Genomic DNA, 19,563 nt, shown 5'->3' on the forward strand with positions numbered 1-19,563 from the left:
CTGTGCCTGGGGCTCTCTGGGGGCAACAACAACCAGAACTAAGTCCCTTCAGCCTTCTTAGGCCATTCTGGGTTGTGTAAGACCGCCCTCAGCCAGCTGGTCCGCTTCTCTCTGATCACTCCTCACCCCACCATAGATAGCTCCCCTGCATACAGTCAGCTCCCATGAGAAGCAGCTTCCTGGACGCACAGCAGTTTCCGGGCTCCAATCAGAAAGAGGAGCAAAAGGAGTGGCTCGGCTTCCAGTCCTTTCCTGGATGCACAGCAGCTCTGGGCCCACGTGGCCGTGACTCTGACTGGTGCCGGAAAAGGTCAAAATGAGACAGGAGAGAAAAGGCAGGTCATCAACATCCAGCCTCTCTCTCCCAGCCCAACTTCACATCAGTCTTTGCCCACAGGTCCCTACCCTTCAGGAGCACAGAGCGCCGGACCCTAACTGCAGAAGACGCCCTAGCACCCAGCGAGGGAGTTTCCCAAGCTGTGCGTGCCTTGAAGAAGAATCCAGGACCACCAACCAACTGACTGACACATGACCTTCCTGGGGAAGGGACTGCCATCCTGAACATGCCCCATGCAAAAGGAGCAACTGTGCCTGCTCACAACACTGTGCTGATTCCAAACCAAGCTGCCATGTGCTGAGAGCAGCAAGCAAGATACTTGAGAAGGCACAGCCAGCTAAGCATACACACACACACACACCCCTAGACCCTGTTTGGGTTAACATTGGCCTCCTCTCAATTTCTATTGCTGAAGAAGCTTAAAAATCAAACCAAGATGGAGTGACCTAAGCCAATACCATTAAAAACAAGAAGTTACTTTTGCCCCAAATAAAAATTAAAGTTTAAAATTACAGCCCTAAACTTTTTCCCCAAAAGCTAAAATTGGGTGCAGCTATAAAAATAAGGGACCCTATGCTTAGCTAGCTGCGACACTTGTGCCTGGCCGTGCTAAGACCTGGTGCTCTGTGCTCTGATATGGGGTACTGGGGTTTCCAGAATTTTAGAATGACCTTATGAACCATCAATTATGCTCCTAGATAAATACCCAATAAAATTGAAATGTGTGTTCAAACAAAAGCTTGTACATGAGTGTTCATAGAAGCCTTGCTCATATTTGCCAAAAAATGGAAACTACCCAAATATCCTTCTACTGGTGAATAAATAAACAAATTGTGAAATACTCATTTTGAAGAACCTTAAAAATCTAAGCAAGATGGAGTGACCTAAGCCAATACCTTTAAAAACAAGAAGTCACCTTTGCCCCAAATAAAAATTAAAGTTTAAAATTACAGGGAAGAGATGTATAATTTGGGACATGCTCAGGCTGACTTGCCCCAAGTGGTGGAGCTGGAAGCATACCAGGGGATTCCAATTCAATCCCATCGAGGTGGCATGTACCAATGCCATCTCACTGTTCCAGGTGATCAGTTTCAGTTCACAGTTGGTCATGGTGGAGGGACTGGGAGTCAAAGGGAGCACATAGACAAGTCTAGTACCTGCTAACGCTAACCGATAGAATAAATAAAGGGGAGAGTGATCCAACATGGGAAGTGAGATACTCAGCAGACTCATAGAATGGCAGATGTCCTAAATAGCACTCTGGCCTCAGAATCAGCCCTAAAGGCATTCGGAGCTGGCTGAAAAGCTCATGAGAGTATTTCAGGCATGGAAAGCCAAGACACTCTGGCAAAAGATCTCTGTGAGTGAGATCCCAGTGGAAAGAACAGGTCATCAAAGAAGGAGGTACCTTTCTCTGAAGGGAGGAGAGAACCTCCACTTTGACTATGACCTTGTCTAAACAAGATAAGAGTCGGAGAACTCAGAGGGCTTCCATAGCCTTGGAAACTCATGACTGGAGCATAGGGAGATTACTGATGCCATAGACAGGAGTGTCAATTGGTAAAGTCAACAACAGGAGTCACTGTGCACTTACTCCTCATGTAGGATCTCTATCCTTAATGTGCTGTACATTGAGATTTAATGCTATAACGAGTACTCAAACAATATATTTCACTTTGTGTTTCTATGGGGGTGCAAACTGTTGAAATCCTTACTTAATGCATACTAAACTGATCCTCTGTAAAAAAAAAAAAAAAAAAGAAATTATCAATTCCCAACTTGACTCTCACTGGGATTAAACATGACAATAGGTCTGCTCTGATTTCATCATTATTTAAAAAAATCATCTATTATTTTTCACTTTATGTTTCTGTGTGGGAGCAAACTGTTGAAATCCATACTTGATGTATACTAAGCTGATCTTCTGTATATTAAGATAATTGAAAATGAATCTTGATGTGAATGGAAGGGGAGAGGGAGTGGGAAAGGGGAGGGTTGTGGTTGGGAGGGACGGTATGGGGGGGAAGCCATTGTAATCCATAAGTCGTACTTTGGAAATTTATATGCATTAAATAAAAGTTTTAAAAAAAAAGAAAGTGAAAGGTACATATTTTTGGTGCAAAAAATTTTTAATAGCCACACATGAGGGGTCTTCTGCAGACATGATGAAAAATCTATGCATGAATTTCAATTTCTTTTATACCCAAATAAACTTATCTTTGAATTCAAAAAAAAAAAAAAATTACAGCCCTAAACTTTTTCCCCCAAAGCTAAAATTTGGTGCAGCTATAAAAATAAGGGACCCTATGCTTAGCTAGCTGCGACACTTGTGCCTGGCTGTGCTAAGACCTAACCCAGTTTGTATACCTCCTAATACTCAAATAACAGTGTGGGAAGTGGGACGCCGCTCTCCCTCCAGGGGAACGAAGGGAGCGAGACGTCATCCCCCTCAGGGTGAACAAGATGATGCTGGCAGGGAAAGGAACTGCTGAAGAAGTAAACAACAAAATGGTGACGAGGTGCATGCCTCCCATGTGATCCCGTAGCTGATTGGATAAAAGATGCATGCCTTTCACATGATCAGCTCACGGATTGGACTGCTGTGTGCATGCCGCCCATGTGATCCCATAGCTGATTGGACAGAAGACGCATGCCTTTCACATGATCAGCTCACGGATTGGACTGCTGTGTGCATGGACACTATAGTGCTTTTGATTGGTCACTGCGGGTATATAAACCGTGTGGCTCTGTGCTGGGGTCTCTCTCTGGACTCCCGAGTTCAGGAGGCCCGTCTGTGCAGACGCCGAATAAATCCTCTTGCTTTTGCATCAGCCGGTCTGGACTCTGAGTCTTTGGGGTGTGCCTCTTGACGTGTTAGCATCCTCACTCAGAGGGTCTAACACATGCAGTGGACTACTACTTAGCACCAGAAAGGAACTAGTGACATACACCATAGGAGAAACCTCAAAAACATCATTCTGAGCAAAACAAATCACATATGAAGACTACACACACTGTGTGATTCTATTTATATGCTTTTATAACAGACAAAACTAATCTATGGTGAAAGCAATCAGAACAATGGTTTCCAGGGACAGGGATAATGTGGGAGTTGATGGGGGAAGGGACACTAGAGATCTTGCTGGAATTATGGAAATATCCTACAACTTGATAGAGGTAAGGGAATATGCATTTGTCAAAACATCTTATGTAAAGTAGATCTCAATTAAAAACTTTAATGCTAATTTGAATATCAGAAGCTAGCACTATAGGGGATTCATGAACAGAGACAAGACAGCAAGGCCTTATAACAGGGAGTGTGACAGGTGACTCAAAAGTTTAAATTGTCTGGGGCCAGTGCTGTGGCCCAGTGGGTTAATCCTCTATCTGAGGCGCCAGAATCCCACCCATTCTAGTCCCAGCTGCTCCACTTCCGATCCAGCTCTCTTCTGTGGCCTGGGAAAGAAGTAGAAGATGGCCCAATCACTAGGGCTCCTGCACCTGTGTGGGAGACCTGGAAGAAGCACTTGGCTCCTGGCTTCAGATTGGCCCAGTTCTGGCTGTTGCAGCCATATGAGGAGTGAACCAGCGGATGGAAGACCTTTCTTTCTGTCTCTCCCTCTCACTGTCTATAACTCTACCTGTCAAATAAATAAATAAAATATTTAAAAAATGTTTAAATTGTCTACAAGGTATAGCACACCTGAGTGGTTATAGGCTATAGGTTATTTTGCTTGGTTGTTTTAAAAGCAGGGTCTGTTCTTCATAAGAATAAATGTTGATTTGTAACTGGTCTGTTTCTGACTTCTGTATCTCTGCTTGATAATGGCCAAGGCCACCAGACTATGGTTTCTCCTGCACTCTCCCAGCTGCAGTCACAAGATAACATAGGTGGCCTCAAGGTCAGTGATTAAACGACTGATAAGAAAGTAGGTTTTGCCTTTAAAAACCCCACCACCACTGCAACTGGGGCTGTCTCCTTCAGACTTGCTCTGTGAGAAAGGCAGTCGCCAGCTGGCTAGTAAAGACTCCTAATTTGATCTCAAAGTCTCGCTGTGTTTTTAATTTGTATGTCCCACAACAGAAGTAGCTGTTTATTTTTTAAAGGTTTTATTTATTTGAGTAGAGTTACAGTCAGAGAGAAACAGAGAGAAAGGTCTTGCTTCCATTGGATCACTCCCTAAATAGCTGCAACGGCCAGAGCTACACCAATCTGAAGCCAGGAGCCAGGTGCTTTTTCCTGGTCTCCCATGCAGGTGCAGGGTCCAAGGTTGGCCCATCTTCTACTGCTTTCCCAGGCCATAGCAGAGAGCTGGATGCGGAATGGAGCAGCCAGGACTAGAACCGGTACCCATATGGGATGCCAGCACCACAGGCAGAGGATTAACCTACTGTGCCATAGTGCTGGCTCAAAATATTCTTATTTTTTACTTAGGATTTCCTTTATACTTTTTACTGAGAGATTTCCTGCCTTCACCTTTCATAGTGATGACCATGTTTCTGTGTGTAGCACATCTTTAAGCACTTTTTTTTATTAGACAGGTAGAGTTATAGACAGTGACAGAGAGACAAAGAGAAAAGTATTCCTTCCATTGGTTCACTTCCCAAACGGCTGCTACAGCCAGCACTGCACTGATCCGAAGCCAGGAGCCAGGTGCTTCTTCCTGGTCTCCCATGCAGGTACAGGGGCCTAAGCACTTGGGCCATTCTCCACTGCCTTCCCAGGCCATAGCAGAGAGCTGGACTGGAAGAGGAGCAACTGGGACTAGAACCCTGTGCCCATATGTGATGCCGGCGCCACAGGTGGAGGATTAGTCAAGTGACCCATGGCGCCGGCCCCTCTTTAAGCATCTTTTGTAAGGCTGTATGAGTGGTAACAAAGTCTTTCAATTTCTGTTTGTTATGGAAGGTCTTTATTTCACCTTCATTCTTAAATGAGAGCTTTGCAGGGTACAGAAACCTGGGTTGACAGTTCTTTTCTCTTAAGATTTAGAGATATATCTCGCCATTCTCTCCTAGCCCACAGGGCTTCTGATGAAAAGTCATCTGTGAGTCTGAGATGCTCTGAAAGTTTTCTGGTGTTTCTCTTGTGCATATTTTAGTATATTTTTTTTAAAAAGATTGATTGATTTATTTGAAAGTCAGAGTTATGCAGAGAGAGGAGAGGCAGAGAGAGAGAGAGAGAGAGAGAGAGAGAGAGGTCTTCCATCCGATGGTTCACTCCCCAATTGGCCGCAGTGACCTGAGCTGTGCCGATCTGAAGTCAGGAGCCAGGAGCTTCTTCCAGGTCTCCTACACAGGTGAAGGGGCCAAGAACTTGGGCCATCTTTCACTGCTTTCCCAGGCCACAGAAGAGAGCTGGATAGGAAGTGGAGCAGCCAGGTCTTGAACCGGCACCCATATGAGATGCTGGCACTTCAGGCCAGGGTGTTAACCCACTGCGCCACAGCACTGGCCCCTAAAATCTCAATTTCATGGGAAATTTTCATTCATTTCATGTATGGGTTTCTTTAATTCATGGATTTGCTTCTGATTACTTCTAAGTAATCCTACAATCCATTTTTTGAATTCCATTTCTGACATTTCTTCAATTTCTTCATATTCACATTCTAGTAGTGAAGTGTTGTTGTGTTCCTTTTGGGGTGTCATGTTGTCTTTCTTATTCTTGTTTCTTGAATTTCTGTGGCATTTGTGGAGATACTTGTTGTTGTTGTCTCACAACCCTCATGATGGCTTTTGAGCCTCTGTGGCTTAGTGGAGTGTCTGTTCTTTCAGTGAATCCCCTGAGGCATGTGCTGGGTTTGGCCAGGGAGCTCTGTTTAGTGCTCCAGGGTGAGGGCAGGGTCCAAGGTGACACCCAAGTTGGGCATGGTAAATCTTTTTTTTTTCTTCAGAGGGGAGGGTTTGATAAGCTCTGCGGGCAGAGTCTCACACCCACCTCTCCTCCTCCAATACCTGGGCACCAGCCCCAATGGCCACTGCGGCTGGCACGCTGCGATCCAGGAGCCAGGTGCTTCTCCTGGTCTCCCATGCAGGTGCAGGGCCCAAGCACTTGGGCCATCCTCCACTGCACTCCCAGGCCACAGCAGAGAGCTGGTCTGGAAGAGGAGCAACCAAGACAGAATCCGGCGCCCTGACTGGGACTAGAACCCGGGGTGCCAGAGCCGCAGGTGGAGGATTAGCCTATAGAGCAGCAGCGCCGCCCAATTTTCTCTTCTAAAACCATATAATTGTCCCTCAGTATACATGAGAGATTGGTTCCAGGACTCTGTGAGGTCCAAAATCCGGGGAAATCAAGTTCCTTTTGTAAAGTGATATAGCAATGCTAGTAATCTATGCGCATCCTCCAAAATACCTTAAGTCACCTTTGGATTACTTAATGACAGCTCATACAATGTGAATGTTATATAAACAGATATTATACTCATACTGTGTTGTTTAGGGAATGACAAGAAAGGAAGTGTGTATATGTTTAGTACAGGCACAGTATTTTTTTTCTGAATATTTTCAATATGCAGTTGATTGAATCCATGGATTCAGAACTCACAGGTACAGAGGGCAAACTGTAATCACTATTTATAAACTGGGATATTTCAAGCAAGGATCTTTATTTCCCAGAGCTCTTTAAAAATGAAAACTCTGGGCACATATTTGACCTAGTGATTGAGGCATCAGCTAGAACACCATGTCCCATATTAGAGTGCCTGGTTTAATACCCAGCACTGGTTTCTGATTCCAGTTTCCTGTTGATGCAGATCACAGAAGGCAGCAGATGATGGTACAAATACTTGAGTCCCTATCATCCATGTAGAAGACTGGGGTTGAGTTCCTGGCTCCTGACTTTGGCAGCTTCAGATGTTGTAGGCAGACGGGATGCCCCTTTGCCACATAAACAATAAAAAATAAAGAAAAAAATCTAGTAGTAATGAACCCATTGCTCCCACATTTTCCATAGGTTCTTGAAGCCCACGTCCTCTTATCTCATGCCCACTAACCTGTAGGTCAGCCCAAAAGGCATTTAGGTTCATGATTCCTGAATATGTATTGAGTTTACGTTTTAAAACACTAAGGCTCTGTTACTTCATCCTTTAGTTTTATCTTGAAATTATTTTGAGATGAATCAAAAACAACATTGAAAGCAGGAGATTCTTTAAAGATTTTTCTCCTCTCTGAAGTTCTCCTTACCAGGAAAAAAAAATAAGGAACATAGAGGAAGGAGTTAATGTTGGGAGAGAAAAGATAATCTTTTGTGAGATGAAAGAAGAGCTCCATGGATGGCAGGCCACGTTACACTGTTTTGTAGATAAGAGAAGCAGGGCAGGCTCACGGTGGAATTGCAAAGTAGGAAAGTATGAGAGACAACTTCGTTATGGGGCAGTTTGCTTTATGTTACTGGGTTGGGTGTAACTTTGCTGCAGAAGTCATACCAAGAGGCCTAAAACATTGTTTCAGCTATTCTAACTCTCGTTCAGGGTGGAGTTTCTGTGTTCTGCTCATGGGGCCTCTTATCCATCTTCTCCATACGCTGGCATCCTGCCACAACAGATGGCTCTGGCTTAGTATCAAAGAAAATATTTCTCTCAACACTTTCTCAATTCCTAACTTAACTTTTTTAGTTGACAACTTTCCCTGCAATCATTTTAGTTAGTTTTCAGAGGACAATATATTATCTATTGTGCATTTTGTATCTAGCATTTATCGAGAGTTTATCACATTAAGCACTATTCAAAATTCTTTTATTAACTTATTTAATCCTAACAATCACCTTATTACTTCCAACTCTCTGAGCTCCTTTATGTCGCTCCCCCTCTCGTGGAGGAACGACACTAAACCCTGCGCTGTTCTTTTTGCCCGGCCCTTCCCGGGTTAGCTGCCGTTCCCTCACTCATGGAGGAACGATGCCGTCCCGGGTTAGCTGCCGGCCCCTCCACCTCCGTGGAGGGGCAGCACCCCCCGTCACTTTCCCTGCTTCCACGGAGAGCGGCATACCACCGGCCGGCTCTCTCGGGGGCTGCTCAGATGTTATCCGGATGTTCCCCCAGATGTTCCTGGTGCATGTTGTCTCTTTCCTCCTTTATAGTCCTCTTCCACCAATCCCAACTCTGCTGCCCACACGCCGAGCACGCTGCTCTCCTCCAATCAGGAGCAGGATCAGCTCCTGCAGTTTATTGGTCAAACTGGAGGCAGCTGTGTAGAAGTTGTTTGGTCTCTCTCTTAGCGCCATATTGTGGGAGAGCAGATGCATAGAATAAATCTTAAGTCCAGTAACTTAGTCTAGTCTCAGTTGCTCCCCACACTTTATTTACTCACTCCACCACAATGCTCGCTCCAGTAACGTGTTTTTTTCCCCAAATATTTTTTGATCTGTAGTTGATTGAATCCACAACACACAGCCATGGAAATGGGAGGCTGCCTGTATATAAACAAATTCATATATTTGAAAACCTTTCTACCTCCTAATTTTTTCCCGAAATAGCTCATCCTCAAAGGCAGATATTAACAGGGCTCCTGTATAAGAGGCACAAACTATTATAGAAATAGCAAGCAACAAAGAAACAGCTCTGACAGGTGAGAGGTGAATATCATTCAGCTGTTCTTGCAGACATGGAAGACTGAGAGGATTGTGTCACTATGATGTTTTATCCACATTTCTTCTCTTCCTTGTTGTCTTCTCAGTATACACAAGTGCTAGGAACAGACTTCCAGCCAATAAAACATAGAACTGGAGAGAATGGGCTTTCAATGCCAATTAAAAAGGAAAATTCCAAAACTGTTTTGAGTTAAAAAAACAAGGGAGCTTTCGACACTTGCTAACCTCACACTACTCTGACATGTTCAGATATTTAAAGTTCAATGCCTAGCTCATAGCTTTATATTTTCCAATTACAAAAAGGTATTAAATTGTGGTTATAAAGCTCTTCATTCACATAATATGAATGAGCTATCAAGAAATGGATTAGGCTCTTGGGAAGTTTTGCTACCAAAAATTCAGTGCAGGAGAAACTAGGAGTAATTTTTGTATTCTAGAGTCTATGGTTTCATCACTCCAGGGATGCAATTCACTGCTTATTTATTTTTAGGTGTTTGTTTATTTGAGGGCAAGGAAGGTGCCAAGGAGGCTGACCTACTTAGGACTTTGTGGAGGAAGCCTGACACTTTGAGAGAATTGAGAGAATCTACTTGCATTGTCTGTGGGAATAACCAGAAATGCAAAAGCGTTTTGAGTTGGGGGAATCTAGAGGGGAGTAGGTGGATCTGGGCAACCTCAGTAGTGACCAAGACAACACAGGCCAGAGGCCACTCTCTGTTTTGCCTAGGTCCCGGGTCCTGATATGGGCCCTGTGGTGGGAAGAGAATCTTTTGCCATGGGAGCAGTGAAGTGGGGCTTAGTTGGAGGAGTAAAGAAGTCAGCTTTTTGTTCACCTTGGCCAATGGAAGCTCAGATCCATATCTGATGTGGTTTACAAAAATAAGGAAATGTGATGTTTTTTATTCTTGAGTATTGAGAAACAATTCCTTCCTTCACATTGAACATGTTTTTCTCCTCTTAAACATCCCCTTACCGCCCCCCATTCATAGATTCCTTTTCTTTCATTCCTTCCATCTCATTTTCACTGCTTTGGGGGCCCTAGATTAACAGCAAGCAGTGCTATAGTTTGGATGTTAACTTAGATGTTCCCCCAATGGCCCATGTATTAAAGCCTTGGTCTCCAAAGTGTTATGTTAATGCTTAATGGACTAAAGGTTGAGATTTCATCCAGTTGTGGTGCCTGAAGAGGCAGGGCCTTTAGGAAGTCATTGGATTGGGCTGGACTGCCAGGGTGGAACCCGTATGCTAGAAACATGGTGGCTTTGTAAAGAGAAACCACATGGACAGGGAAGGATGAATATACTGCCCGTGTTTCTGCTTCCTAACTCCCCTTGTGATGCTCTCTCTTACAGGTGCCATTACCACCCACACTAGGTGCCAGACCAATGGACTGCCCACTCTTGGACTGTGAACCTCCAAAACTGTAAGACACAGTAAACCTTCCTTCATAGGTAGCATCACTCAGGTGTTTTACTTACAGTGATGAAGAGTTGACTGGTCTAAGCAGCCACATCCCTTTACACAGATCCCTAGAGGCTCAATTTTGCTTTAGCTCATAGATCGGTATGTTATGACAACATAAGCATCAGTAATGCACTGCCCCTTTCTCCACCCACACCCACACTGAGAAACAACTGTGCCCAGCTTCTTTGCAGTTTCCAGAATCTTTCTGCCAGCTTTTGAAAATCTTTTTTAAGTCTTATTTCTTTCTGTCTTTGAAAGGCAGAGCAAGGGAGAGAGAGAGAGAGAGAGAGAGAGAGAAGAGAGAGAGAGTGTCTACCATCCACTGGTTAACTCCATAAATGGTCTGGGCCAGGTTGAAGCCAGGAGCCAGGAAATCCATCCTGGTCCCACATGGGAGGCAGGGACCCAAGTCCTTAGGCCATTTTTTGTTGCCTTCCCAAGTGCATTAGCAGGAAACTGGATCAGAAGCAGTGTAGCTGGGGCTTGAACTGGTGCTCTGTGCTCTGATATGGGGTACTGGTGTTTCCAGAATTTTAGAATGACCTTATGAACCATCAATTATGCTCCTAGATAAATACCCAATAAAACTGAAATGTGTGTTCAAACAAAAGCTTGTACATGCATGTTCATAGAAGCCTTGCTCGTATTTGCCAAAAAATGGAAACTACCCAAATATCCTTCTACTGGTGAATAAATAAACAAATTGTGAAATACTCATTTAATGGAATTTTAGTCACTAATGAAATGGAATGAAGTCCTGAATTGTACAGCATAGAAAAACCTTGCAAACATTCTGTTGAATGAAAGGAGCCAAATATAAAAGGATGTATTATAGGATTCTATTTCTATAAAATGTTCAGAATAAGCAAATTCATGGAGACACAAAGTAGGTCAAAGGTTCCCAGGGGCAAGCAGGAAGGGAGATTGGCAGTGATTTTTTTAAAAAGATTTATTTTGTTTATTTGAAAGACAGAGTTACAGAGTGAGGTAGACGGGGGGGGGGGGGGGTGTCTTCCATCCACTGGTTCACTCCCCAGATGGCTGCAACGGCCGGAGCTGCAGGATCCGAAGCCAGGAACCAGGAGATTCTTCTGGGTCTCCCACGTGGGTGCAGGGGCCCAGGGGCTTAGGCCATCTTAAACTGCTTTCCCAGGCCATAGAAGAGAGCTGGATTGGAAGAGGAGCAGCTGGGAATAGAACTGGTGCCCATATGGGATGCCGGTGCATCAGACCAGGGCTTTAACCCCCTGCACCACAGTACTGGCCCTGGGAGTGATTATTAATAGGCACTGGGTTTTTTTTTTTTTTTTCAGGGTGATGAAAGTATTTTAGAAGTAGTGGTGTCTGTTTCACAATATCATGAATACACAAAAAACCACTGAGTTGTTCACTTCAAAATGGATAATTATCAAATGAACTATATTTCCATTTAAGATTTTAAGACTGTAAAGCAAATAAATAAATAAATAAAAACAGTGCATTAGCCTGGATCTCCCTCCTTCCCCTTTTCTGATGGCCCAGTTTGAATCTTACGTTTTACTGTCCTTCTTTCCCAGTTCTGAGGGTCCTTATCTGTAATACACCAATGACAGCTAAAGACTGAAGACCCATGCCAGTCCTCAACTTTCCTGACCCCAGAGCCTCATCCTCTACTCCAGCTCTTCTCTGCAAGCAATGATTACTGAGCAGATCCCCGCCCTTGTGCAGTTCCCAGAAGGAACTCTCATCCAAATCACTACTGAACTGTGCACTCCTGACCCAAGGAAGCCAGCTATTCCGAAACCAGCTCATTTCCTCTGGCCTAAGAACATGGATCTCAGCCTTCTCAAAATGAAGATACGGGGAGAGCATTTGACACAGCAGTTAAGTTGCTGTGTGGGACATTCACATTCCACATCAGAGTAGCTGGTTTGAGTCTCAGTTCCTCTGCTTCTGACCAAGTTTTCTGCTAATGTGAACTTGGGAGGCAGCAGGTGATGGCTTATATACTTGGGTTCCTTCCACCTACATGGGAGACCCAGATGGAGTTCTAGGCTTCTGGCTTCAACCTGGCCTATTCTTGACCATTGTAGGCATTTGGGAATGAACCAGCAGATGGAAGATATCTGTCTCTCTACATTTCAAATAAAATGAAAATAAAAATTTAAAATAGTAATAAATAAAGGTATCATATTGTTATAGATCTAGATCAAAGGATAGCCACCCAAAATGTGTGTTGAAGCCCTAACGCTTTCACAATGTAACCTTATTTGGAGATAGTGTTTTTGCAGAAACAGTGAAGTTAAAACGAGGTCATTGGGATGTGACTGTTGTCCTTCTTAGGAGAGGGAGTTGGTGTGGTGGGAAGACCATGTGAAGAGACACAGAGAAAAGACTTCCATATAAAGATGGGCAAGAATTGCTGGGAACTCACAGAAACTAGAAGAGACACTGACGAATTCTGAGAGAGAACACAGTCCTGCCAACTCCTTGATTTCAGATTTCCAGACTGTAAAATGAGAACTTTCTCATGTTTAAAGCCATACAGTATCGGGTACTTTGCTATGGCATCCCTAGAAATGAATACAAGTATACATAAAAGGGGGTATTGGGCTGTGGATAAATTTGTATATTTTAAAGAAGTCCCATTGATACTGCTCTTAAACAAGAACAAACCATTAATAATGTGACAACTTGACTGAGTCCTAAAGGAATTATATTAAGTCAAAAGCTGACCTCTAAAGAATAAATACTGAATGATTCCACTTGTTTAAAATTCTTGAAATGGCAAAATGATATAGAGATAGAGACACATGAATGGGTTCCAGGGCTTTGGGAAAAGCAGAGAGGGTAATAAGTAGGATCATTGCATGGGAGCCCATTCTGCGTCTTGACTATGGATGTCTATGGCTTGTATTGATGTCAGTTTCCTGGTTGTGATCTTACATTACAGTTATTCAAGATGTTACCATGGGTGGTGGCAGAGAATTGGGCATAAAGGATCTCTCTGCATTCTTTCTTAGAACAACATGCGAATTATCCCAAAATAAAAAGTTTCATTAAAAAAGATACCACTAGGGGCAGGCGCCGCGGCTTAATAGGCTAATCCTCCGCCTTTTGGCGCTGGCACACCAGGTTCTAGTCCTGGTCGGGGCGCCGGATTCTGTCCCGGTTGCCCCTCTTCCAGGCCAGCTCTCTGCTGTGGCCCCTCTGCTGTGGCCTGGGAAGGCAGTGGAGGATGGCCCAAGTGCTTGGGCCCTGCACCCGCATGGGAGACCAGGAGGAAGCGCCTGGCTCCTGCCTTCGGATCAGCGCGGTGCGCTGGCTGCAGCGCACCGGCCGCAGTGGCCAATGGAGGGTGAACCAACGGCAAAGGAAGACCTTTCTCTCTGTCTCTCTGTCTCTCTCCCTGTCCACTCTGTCTGTCAAAAAAAAAAAAAAAAAAAAGATACCACTGGGGACAAGTGTTGTGACACACCATGATAAACCACTGCTTGGGACACACACATACACACATATCATATCAGAGTGCTGATTTGAGTCCTAGCAACTCTGTACGTCTGATCCAGCTTCCTGCTAATGCACCCGGGAGGCAGTGGATGATGGTTCAAGCACATGGGTTCCTGTCATCCACATGAGAGATCAAGATGGAGTTCCAGGCTCCTGATTTTCACATCACCCACCCCTGGCTATTTCAGGCATGTGGGCGTATGAACCAGCAAATGGTTCTGTCTCTGTCTCTGTCTTTCTGTTACTCTGCCTTTAAAATAAATACATAAAGAATAAATCTTTGAAAAAGTTAAAAGATATGTTTGAGCTATATCAGTATAACCCCAAGAAAACTGTCTCCACTGAATGTAAATGAGATTGAATGTAATTTCCATCTGAACACAATGCAAGGTTTTGCATCTCTCTCTCTCTCTCTCTCTCTCTTTTTTTTTTTAAGGGATAGAGACAAGTCTGACATAAGAATTTGAAAATTCATTGGGACGCAAACAACAAGCAAGAATGGCAAAGGAGTTTTGATTAGAGAAAATTTATGGGGACTATCCCTGTAAGACAGGTAAATATTATAAAGCTGCACTAACTGAAACAGTATGGTCCTGGCAAAAGAAGAGACCAGGTAGCAAGGAACAGAAGAAGTAACCCAGTTAACAGTCTGAATTGTCTCCAAGAAAATGCTTTGTGAGAAAGGCATTTTAAAAAAAAAAAAAAGGTCAATAAGGAACATTCTAAATCAACATTTTGATACACTTCATTTCTGTTTCCTGCTAAAACCCTGAAAATAATTCAATGAGGTGAAACTGTAGAACGATATTGGACATTGCCTGAAACTTTTAGGGGTTATGGTAGAAAATAGCATAGACAATAGCTCAGTGTAGCAGAGTGCTGTCACCTGAGAGAATTGAAGACCTACCCCACGTGTATCACAAAAGATCAACCTCAAAAACCTCATGGGGGGTGGGGGAGGAGAGCGGTGCGTGACCAAGTGGTTAAGATGCACACGTCCCACATGGAAGCATCTGGATTCAACACTCACCTCCTGACTCCAGCATTCTTGTTTAATGCAGATTCTGGGAAGCATAAGTGATGGGCCATGCAGTTGGGTTCCTGGCCCCACATGGGAGACCTGGCTTTGGTCCAAGTGGTCATTATAGACATTTTGGGGAGTGAATCAGTGAATATTATTCCCCCTCTCCTCTCTCACAATCTCCCCTCTCCCCTCTCCCCTCTCCCCTCTCCCTCTCCCTTGGAATGATATCATAGCATGATTCTACTCAATTAAAATTATTTATTTATTTAAAAGTCAGAGTTAGAGAGAGAGACAGAGACAGAGACATAGAGAGAGAGAATCTTCCATTTGCTGGTTCACTCCTTAAATGCCCACAACTTCTAGTACTGTGCCAGGCTGAAGACAGGAGCCAGGAGCCAGGAGCTTCTTCCAGGTTTTCCATGTGGGTAGCAGGGGCGCAAGCACTTGGACCATCTTCTGCTGCTCTTCCCAGGCCATTAGCAGGGAGCTGCATTAGAAGTTGAACAACCGGGACATGAACCGGCACCCACATGGAATGCCAGCATCATAGGTGGTGGCTTTATCTGCTATGCCACAGTGCCAGCCCTGTGGCAAGATTTTTTTTTTTTATTTGACAGGTAGAGTTATAGACAGTGAGAGAGAGAGAGACAGAGAGAAAGGTCTTCCCTCCGTTGGTTCACTTCCCAAATGGCTGCCACGGCCGGAGCTGTGCAGATCCGAAGCCAGGAGCCAGGTGCCTCCTCCTGGTCTCCCATGTGGATGCAGGGGCCCAAGCACTTGGGCCATTCTCCAGTGCCCTCCCGGGCCACAGCAGAGAGCTGGCCTGGAAGAGGAGCAACCAGGACTAGAACCCGGCGCCCACATGGGATGCCGGTACCGCAGGTGAAGGATTAATCAAGTGAGCCACGGCGCTGGCCCTGTGGCAAGATCTTTCAAAACCGGAAAGCACAATTCTATTGTCATGGACAGATGCCTTCCCTGTGGCTTGTTTATTTTCTAGATGGCTTTCTCCTTATTTATTAAAACCGCAGTCTTTAATTTTATGAAGTAATAATTAGCAGAACATGTTTCTGTTGCTGAATGTAATTTTGTAAAACTTCATACTGATCCCTGTATAGCCCCAGTCAAAGCTATGGGCCGGTGCCATGGCTCACTTGGCTAATCCTCCACCTGCGGCACCAGCACCCCAGGTTCTAGTTCCGGTTGGGGAGCCGGATTCTATTCCGGTTGCCCCTCTTCCAGGCCAGCTCTCTGCTGTGGCCCAGGAGGGCAGTGGAGGATGGCCCAGGTGCTTGGGCCCTGCGCCCACATGGGAGACCAGGGGGAGGCGCCTGGCCTCCTGGCTTCGGATCTGTGCAGCGCAGGCCGCAGCGCTGGCCATAGTGGCCATTTGAGGGGTGAACCAATGGAGGGAGGACCTTTCTCTCTGTCTCTCTTTCTCTAACTCTGCCTGTCCAAAAAAAAAAAAAAAAAAAAAAGCTATGACATAATCTCTTAGAGCCTGTTAAATAAAAATGTAAATTTGAATTATACCATCGTTGCCAATTACGGAGCAATTATTTTAAAAAAGAGGTCATTTAAATGTATCAAATTTTCTTTCTTCTTAAAAGTTTGATTTATTTATTATTTATTTATTTATTATTATTGATTTTGAAAGTGACAGTTACAGAGAGAGGGGTAGAGACAGAGAGGGAGGATCTTCCATCTGCTGGCTTACTCCCCAGCTGGCCACAACAGCCAGGGCTGGGCCCGGCTGAAGCCAGGAGCCAACAATTTCTTCAGGTCTCCCATGTGGGTGGCAGGGGCTCAGACACCTGGACCATTCTCTGCTGCTTTTCCTAGGCCATTAGCATGGAGCTGGGTCAGAAGTGGAGCAGCCAGGACACCAACCAATGCCCATATGCTATGCCAGCACTGCAGGCAGCAGCTTTACCCGCGATGCCATGTATTGTTACAATACCTTCTGACTAGCATAGTGTTACAGTATTCATTTTACTGCATTCTGGACATGAATGACTTTCAAACCTTGAAAACAGACGTCGGGACCTCTGTTATGGCATAGCAGGTAAATAGTTCAACAGCTCATGTGTTGGAAACTTAATCCCCAATACAACAGTATTAGCAGGTTATCTGCCATCACGAATGGACTCAGAACATCACTACAGAGTTCTTGATAAAGGATGCATTCGGTCCCTTCACTCCTGCCCGGTAGACACTTACCCTTCTACATTCTGCCACGGGATGACTTAGCAAGAAAGCCCTTATGACATATTAACCCTCTGATCTTAGATTTTGTGGCCTCTAAAACTACTGCCTGGGACTGGCACTGTGGCATAGCGGGTAAAGATGTTGCCTGCATCCCCTATGAGTGTTGGTTTTAGTGCTGGCTGCTCCACTTCTGATCCAGCTCCCTGCTGGGGGCCTGAGAAAAGCAGTGGAAGATGGCCCAAGTGCTTGGGCCCCTGCATCCGTGTTGGAGACCCAAAAGAAGCTCCTGGCTCCTGGCTTCAGCCTGGCCCAGCCCCTGCCGTTATAGCCATTCGGGGAGTGAACCAGCAGATGGAAGATTTCTCTTTCTCTTTCTCTCTCTCTCTCTCTCTCAAACTCTTTCAACTAACTAGATAAAATCTTAAATAAAATTCAACAATCTACAAATTAGGAAAGAGGAATAAAATCTAAAAAATGCTTCTGGCAACACATGGGAAAACTGTTAAAAGTATTTATTTCTTTACTTGAAAGGCAGAGTTACAGAGACAGAGGAAGACACACACACAGAGAGCGAGGTCTTCCACCTGAAAGCTCAGTCTCCAAACAGCCGCATCAGCTGGAGCTGGGCCCATCCAAGGCCAAGAGTCAGGAGCTTCTTCCTGTCTCCCACAGTGCAGGGGCCCAACCACTTGGGCATCTTTAGCTGCTTTCCCAGGCCATTAGCAGGGAGCTGCATTGGAAGTGGAGCAGCTGGGACAGGAACAAGTGCCCATATGGGATGCCAGCCCTGCAGGCAGTGGCTTCACTATCTGTGGAAAATGTTCATAATAAAAGACATTTGTATTTAGAGGTGGGGAATGTGTGTTATTTCCAACCCTCTGAGCTCCTTTATTGAGAATCTTCTGTATTTATCGTGTCTATTTTAGACTTTTTAGGAAAAGAGGAGTAGACATAGGAAAAGTCTTCACCTTTTCTTTTCCTGGTATGTATGTGGTGGTGGTGGTGAGTGATGACATGTAACAAGTTAGTGTTTTTTGCCCAATTAGTTTTTTGCAATTCTAAGGATTTTTTTTTTTTTTTGACAGGCAGAGTTTGACAGTGAGAGTGAGAGACAGAGAGAAAGGTCCTCCTTTTCCGTTGGTTCATCCCCCAAATGGCCGTCACGGCCGGTGCGCTGCAGCCGATCCGAAGCCAAGAGCCAGGTGCTTCTCCTGGTTTCCCATGCGGGTGCAGGACCCAAGCACTTGGGCCATCCTCCACTGCCTTCCCGGGCTACAGCAGAGAACAGGACTGGAAGACGAGCAACCGGGACAGAATCCGGTGCCCCAACCGGGACTAGAACCCGGGGTGCCAGCGCTGCAGGTGGAGGATTAGCCTAGTGAGCTGTGGCACCGGCAGGATGTTTTTAAAATTAGATTTATTTTATTTCATGGGAAGGCAGAATTCTTCACCTGCTTTCCCAGGCGCATTAGCAAGGAGCTGGAACGGAAGTGGAGTAGCTGGGACTGGAACTTAGGCTCATGTCCCAGGGGGCTGCTGCACCAGCTGTGCCAGGACATGGCCCCAGTCACTTACTTTCACAGACCACTAAAATCTCTTCAAGGAGAATTCCCACTGAGCAGCATTATGTCACAGAAAGCCTCCCAGGGATGCTGGGAGATTGTAGATAAGAAGTGTGGGACTGAAGCCCAGGGCTGTGTGTCTTGCCTAATTCCACTTGTCTCGCTCTCCCTGGAAATTTCCGACTGCACCCAGAGCTTTCTCCTTATGGACCTGGCTCTCTCTAACCACAGGACTGACTTGCGATCCCAAGAAAGAAAAAGCCCCACCTGCAAAGAGGAGGGTAGGCTGGAAGAATTCGTCCAGGGAAAAGAAAGGAGGCACAGCGGTGAATAACTGTCAGTTCCTCTTCTTCTCTCTGCTCCCTCCCCAACCCTTTAAATAATTGCCATTTTTTTCTCCGGTCCAGGAAGGAAGCAGCTGGAATAAGGCGAAGTGGCTGGCCAGGGCTGCAGCAGGCGCCAGTTGCCGCCACCTTAGGAGTTGAGGAAGTGGCTGAGGCTGCACTCCAGTCGCCGCGGTAGCGCTCAAGGGGCAGGTGGCAACGCTGAGCGCGATGGGGCTCCCCCCTCCGCGGTCACCCACTGACAGCCAGCTCAGAGCCACAGAAGCTACTGGAGCAGAGCTGGCGAAGTGGAGGTGACCAGCCAGTGGGACCGGACAAAGGCGTGGACGCCCAGCAGTGGCGTGTCCTGGAGAGTTTGCTCGCCCACGACGTTGCCCGTGCCTGCTGCAGTGGGCACAAAAGACCGAACTGACCTACGGGGATTCCAGGGACAAGGAGCCTCCCGGAGAGGAGGAGCCCAGGCTTGTGCAGGTGAGGTCTGCGGGTTCCCGCAGCGCAGGGCCGGCGGCACCCCGGGCACAGGGGTGGCGGCGGCAAGGGTCACG

At 45.6% G+C, this 19,563-nt stretch overlaps 1 protein-coding gene across 2 annotated transcripts in view; it reads left to right on the forward strand.

Moving 5' to 3' along the window:
• The first annotated feature begins 18,774 nt into the window (after positions 1-18,774).
• Positions 18,775-19,563, forward strand: part of IL15RA (interleukin 15 receptor subunit alpha) — a 44,150-nt gene continuing 43,361 nt past the window's right edge. Inside the window, exons 1-2 of one of the 2 annotated variants that reach the window (XM_089312374.1) lie at positions 18,775-19,000; positions 19,082-19,489. The gene's annotated coding sequence lies outside the window, so the exon portion shown is untranslated. Of the gene's footprint in view, positions 19,001-19,081; positions 19,490-19,563 lie in introns of those variants that run through there. The other variant, XR_016219786.1, reaches the window with a different exon arrangement.

The sequence above is a fragment of the Oryctolagus cuniculus genome, chromosome 13 (assembly GCF_051225735.1).
Source record: "Oryctolagus cuniculus isolate XC-2025 breed Fujian yellow rabbit chromosome 13, ASM5122573v1, whole genome shotgun sequence".
In the NCBI taxonomy this organism is placed as follows: domain Eukaryota; kingdom Metazoa; phylum Chordata; class Mammalia; order Lagomorpha; family Leporidae; genus Oryctolagus; species Oryctolagus cuniculus.